This window comes from Halyomorpha halys, unplaced genomic scaffold, assembly GCF_000696795.3.
Source record: "Halyomorpha halys isolate HHAL.00 unplaced genomic scaffold, Hhal_1.1 Scaffold103.1, whole genome shotgun sequence".
Classification (NCBI taxonomy): Eukaryota; Metazoa; Arthropoda; class Insecta; order Hemiptera; family Pentatomidae; genus Halyomorpha; species Halyomorpha halys.
Window position 1 is genome coordinate 1,003,434 of NW_027115007.1, and position 6,404 is coordinate 1,009,837.

Sequence of the window (6,404 nt, forward strand, 5' to 3'; positions counted from 1 at the left end):
ATATCAAGAACGAAATTTCGCAAATGTACGGTGATTAAATAATGATTTGGAAATTTATCTTATGTACGCTTGACTATTTTTTAAATACATCAAATTTCAAACTATGATAGATTTATATATTTGTATATAACTATAGATTTTATCATAACGATGCATTTTGAACAATATCAATTTATTCAACTTTTAGTGGTAAACTGATTAACTTTATGGTGCAAAGCAATCTGGAAGTTCTAAATATAATGAATTCTCCATGACACGTTACCCTTAATAAATAATGATTTCATATCTACAATTGTTAACAGTGGTTTAAGCAAATTGTTGATCGTTATCAACATAACCTATGACACTTCATGATACTAATCATTTGATTATTGTGATTATTTTAAGTTATTTATACTTACTCCAACAGCTACGCATATCCTGTCCCCATATCCGCCTTGTTTTCTTGTCATGGTCCCTGCTGCACATTATTTGAACATCAACTAACCACAACTAACTATGTTATTTACTAGTTGGGTTACCCAAGATTTAGAGTTTTTCCATGGGTATTCATATGTGATTCACAATAGTGAATATTTAATTTCCCACATGATTAGGTCTGTAAACCAACATTAACCGTGCCTAAAAAATTTCATAGAGGGTCTTTCGACTAAAGTAAGTGCATAGGTCTAAAATAACGTCATCGACTCTACTGATATTTTTAATAGGAAGCTGATGATATTCATAAACCAGTATGTGTAAAGTATTTATAGGAGAGTGTATGGAATAATGTAAAAATATAAAACCTAGTTAACATACCATTTCGTTCCAATTACATTCTATTCGTCAAAGTTACAAGTGATTGGAAAAAAGGTTGATGGTACAACAGCTCTTTTGATTGCGAGTTAGAATTTCTCGAACCATTTCATTACCAAATAAGGTTTATTTCAATAAAAAAACTTTTCTTTACTAATATAATGTCAGAGGAACAAGTGATTACTTGAAAAACTAGACAACTAGACAAGGTCAAATAAGATTAGATCATCATAAATACTTTTTAAAACTAGCTCCTTCTGTAAGTCACATACATACAAAAAAGATGTCCAGACCGTGCATGGGGTCTATTTTTTGTGTTGGTGCTGTTTTTGTTTTTTTTATTGTTTTTTTAGCTTAATACTGAATTTTAAAGTAAAATTTATCTTTTAGTGGAGAAAAATTTTTTGTGTATAGAAAATGTGTCAAGTCCATTGATATATGAAGGCACAATCTTCCTAAATTTAAGATTTTTTATCTTTGCGAAAATTACTAAACCAGTTCTTCTACCATAGGTCATAATATTTTGGCAAACATAAAAACGAGAATCCTCATTTCTAGAGCTGCCAGGTTAGGCTATTAGGATGAAAATGTTTGCACTTGTTTGTATGGACAGTGAACTTATTAAGTAGCAGAAACCATCTTGATTTTTATATCAACTTGATTTGATTGCTTTCACTTTTTGTAAAAAAAATATAACTCAAAATTTTTAGTGTGATCAGCTATCACCATTACTTATTGCCGAACAATGTTATGGCAGATCATAAAATTTATCAAGAAATCAAATTGGTGTAAAAAAAAAAATCTAATTTCTCGGTACATCGATATATAATGAAATGATATTTAAGATCAGCTTATTTGTCACTGAAATAGTATCACAGGATATACATTTTCAAAATGGCTTCTTCTATAGTCCCTTCAATTTTGTTTATTTGAAATAATTTACTATTTCATATTTCTACTATCTAATGAAAAATTTATCAGTATAAATCACGAAAGAATTTGATGATAAACTTAAGGAGATAGGAGGAAAATAGCTTTTCCAGATTGAAAACACATTTCCGAAAATAAGAATAGTAATTCAGACCTATAAAACTTAAAACCTAAGATTTTAAGAAAGATAAGATAAGAAAGATAAGAGGGTTACAAAACGATTTGTAACCCTCCACTCCTCCCCTCCGTGGTAGCATTACTTATCTGACTTTTCTAACAGACAATAATAGCGAGTAGGTTGGTCAATGTTCATGTCACAATCTCACAAGAGAACATCATAATACAAAAAAAGGCAATCCTTATCCACTAAGACCCCCAGGAAGTCTTATTATTAAACATTAGTAATATTCAGTAATAAAATATTTGTTTTAAAACCAGATTAATTCTTTTCTTCTATGTTATTATTGGTAAAATTATCGGACGTAACTTTGATTTTTTTTTTATAAGATCCTTTTTTTGGCTTTGAGATCGTTGAACCTTTCTTCCTCAATGAGATAGCTAAAAATATAAAGGGAAAACAATAGCCTAATTAAAAACTGAAAATAAACCAACTTATCATTAAAAATGAAACATAAATTGTCAATTGTATTACTCAACAACATGTCAAAACGGAAATAATTATCCAGAACATATTTTTAAATAAAATTAAAATTATATTTATTCTTTAATTGTGAATTTTCAGACTTCATATTGTAATTAATTTTCAAATTGTTAAAAAACATTTTTTCTAAAACTTTTATAAAGAATTTATACATAAAGTTAATTGAATAAAAGAATGAAAACTACTATTGCGTATAAATTGAATATAAATATTGAACTACAAATTATATTCGTAAAAAAATGTATAATTATATTACAACGTTATAACCGATTACAAAATCCTTCATTATAAATATCAAATCAACCTATATTATTTTTTTTATCTTTCTTTTTTTTTTATTTCCACCTGTAAATGTACATTTACAACCAGCAAATTGGATCTTTTATCCAGGATCTTTATCTTTTATCGTGTTGTGAAACCGTTTCTAAGTCCTATGAATGTGGTCCGTTACAGTCGGAATGCGCAAGACGGTGTGAATGGTCTCGTTTGAAACGTATAGTGGTGAGTTTGTTGCCAGTATTTAAAAATTTGATTGAAAAGTTTGTATTTTCTGAATCTGTCTCTTTTTAGCAGGTCCATAAATTTGGCGGGCATAAGTCCATATGGGTTTTATTAAGTAATTGTCTACGTTAACTTTCTGTCTGAGAGATAATTTAGAACGTCTGTGTAGTATAGAATATAATTGTCTCAGTCGGAAATTTAGGAATTTATTTAATTTTGTCTAATCGTGTGGGCCCCATTTCAACCTTCTGTCATGGATAAGTCCTAAATAATTTACTGTGTTTGTTTGTGGTATAGATAGGGTGATTGTCGATGTAAACTGAAGGGCATTGTGTCGTAGAGTAAATGGGACATGTTTTGACTTGTCGTGATTAAACTTAATTTTCCATCGTGTGCATCATGTCTATATTAAAATGAATAACTTATATTAAAATGAATAACTTATATTAAAATGAATTTAAAAACTGTTCAAATAAAAATATTTCAGTTATTCTGATAAAAAAAAATTACAATAATAAATATTTACAAGGAGACCCAGTTTACATGTTAATTCTCCATAACACCTAAAATGTTTGGAACGTCAATTTGGGTATGCTGATTTTCTAAACCTTCTCTAGCCCCATTAACTCTGATATTTATAATGAAAGGGGTTAGATGATTTTACAGATTCTGATAGTGAATCATATTTCAAAACTAAATCTTATCGGGGTATTTTTTTTTTGTCTGACGTGTCCTGTAGGCATAAATCGCCCAAAAGCGAAAACTTATTTCTATGGTCTTAGATGATTTGCTGTGCCTGAATAGTGTAGAGAATTAAAAATACGTGTAGAGAAAAATAATTTTTTTAAATCTATTTCTCTATCAGTCATGATGATAAAGCTGCAATAAGGAAATGCCTCATTTATAATGAATTTTTATCATAAATTACGTTATAAAAATAAACGTATAATTATAGTTATCCAGATTTTTAATTCTCGTCATTATTCGAGTTAACTATATTTAATATCATTTTCATATTTATAAACTATTTTAGGATAAATAAAATAAACAAATTTTAATCATTCCTTCATTAAAGAGTTAGCCCATTCCGGCAAAGTGAGATAGGAGAGAGTGGGCGCACTAATTGTATTTGCGGTGAGATTCAGAGCAAATGTCAAATAATCGGGCTGAATAGTCCCTACGACCCTTCCACTTTGATGATTTACACCTCTTGCGCCCCTTGACTCTAAATTTAATGATTCATACATCCCCTAAGGCAAATTTTAGAGGTTGGATTCCATATGAAAAGGTTTCAAACAGAACTATCACAAAAATAATTTATTATTTTACATAAATAATTCACTATATCTCTTATAGTTATTGTAGATTCATCCAATAAGAAACGCTCGAAAAACAAAAAATAACATACAGTAAAATCACATTATAATTAAAGGATTGAAAAGAAAACTTCTATCAAACTAACATAAAATCAATTTTAATTTCATTCTCAGCATATCTGAAAACCATATCAAAGAACCCCAATATGATCGACATCTGAAAAGTTAAAATAAATCGATTCTCAAGCGCTCGATCGTATAAACGATTTTATTTTCATCTTCAGCACCTCCAAAATCATTAAAAGGGGAGACTAGAATGTTATGGTCACTACTAATAGGATTAAACAATCAGTTATCGGTTATTTTCAACAGCTAAGTTTGTTTTAGTTGAAACGTATCAATAGCTAAAATAGTTTTTAGCTATAAAAATTATAACTAAGTTAGCTCCATTTTTTAGCGGAACTAATTCTGATAACCATTTAGCTAGCTAAGGTAACAAGCTAATAGTTGTTATCTTAACTAACTTAATATTAGCAAGTTAATGCCCAATTCTGGTTGTAAGAAGATAGGAATTAGATAGAATTTATATGAGTTCTGAACGCCATATGAACAATAAACATTGGGTGAAAAAAAATCCTTCAAATAAAATATTTCTAATTTTTAATTGCTTAGTAAAATAGTATTTAATGGTTTCAGTCGATACTAAAAGCTAATATGATTTCCATATCCAAAAAAAAAATAATGGTGGCCTACTTTGAAGACTCGTAATAGTACAAGAGCCCAAGAGGAGAAAAGAGGCAGTAATCTAACCCCAATTTTTTATTACTTTATTACTATGTATAATTAATAGTCAAAATTGATGAGTCTGCCAAGTATAGGTAGGGGCAATAAAAAATGGCAGCTGTTTCATAGCGATAAAAAAAAAAAACTTTTCATTTGGAGCACTATGTCTTTATAAGTAGGGACAACACAAGAAAACCAAAGAGAACGTCATTCAAAGTAGACTAAATTTGTTAAAACATGAGCTCATTCCTGACCAACAGTTTGGATTTAGAACATCTCATTCTACCATACAACAGTCATCGAGTGGTTGATGTCATATCTTCCACATTGGAGCGCGGTATGTACTGCACGGGAGTCTTCCTCGATGTTGAACAAGTTTTTGATGTAGTCTGGCATCCAGGTCTGCTCTATAAACTTCGTCAATTTCTACCCCCAACATATTTCCTTATAATCCGCTCCTACCTCACTGATAGAACCTTTAAAGTAAATCATAACCTAGCCTACTCATATCTCTTTTCTCAGTCCGCCGGTGTTCTTCAAGGTAGTATCTTAGGTCCCATTCTTTATACTTTTTATACAGCTGACATCCCAACCCACCCTAACACAGTCCTAACAACATACGCTGATGACACATGTATACTTTCTGTAAACAACGACCCAACTAATGCATCCATCACAAATACTACAGCCACACATACATCTATTGAAGAATGGTGTAAAAACTGGAGAATCAAAATAAATCCTGACAAATCCCACCAGACCACCTTTACTCTCCGTCGTATCACCTTTACTCTGCCCTACTGTCCTATAGTATCCTTTCTAAATACAGCACTAATGCCTGTTGAACAGATTCGGTCCTTAGGACTCCATCTTGACAAGAGATTTACTTGGAATCCACACACAAGACTCAAACGACAAGAAACTGCTCGTAGATTCCGATTGGTACAACACTTACTTGACAAACGCTCTAAACTTCCTATTCACTACAAAAAATTAGTATACACTACAATAATCAGACCAATTTGGAAAAATTGAATTGAGCTCTGAGGCTCCACCAAGCCATCAAATTCTTCCCGCATCCAATCGTTACAATCCAAAATCCTTGATGCTCCTTATTACGTCACAAATAAACTCATTCACAAAGATCTTAACATCCCATTCGTTGCAGATTTGACCCAAAACAGATATGCGTCTTTTCATTCTAAGCTCCTTAACCATCCTAACCCATTAATTCTCAATCCCTGATAATCCTCCGAGGCGTCTGAAAAGAAGATGGCCACGGTACCTTCTAATTTAAATTAATGTTTGAAGTACCACCAATGGGTGGTTCCTTCCCAAGATTTTCAAGTGTATATGAAACATACTACATATTTACCTATTGTATTATTCTGTACAGTTGTAAATTACATTAAAGAAAT

General features: G+C 30.8%; 1 long non-coding RNA gene across 1 annotated transcript in view; it reads right to left on the bottom strand.

Moving 5' to 3' along the window:
- Positions 1–582, bottom strand: part of LOC136796924 (uncharacterized) — a 16,121-nt gene extending 15,539 nt beyond the window's left edge. Inside the window, exon 1 of the long non-coding RNA XR_010844718.1 lies at positions 402–582. This is a non-coding gene — a long non-coding RNA (uncharacterized lncRNA). The remainder of the gene's footprint in view (positions 1–401) is intronic.
- Positions 583–6,404: the final 5,822 nt, after the last annotated feature.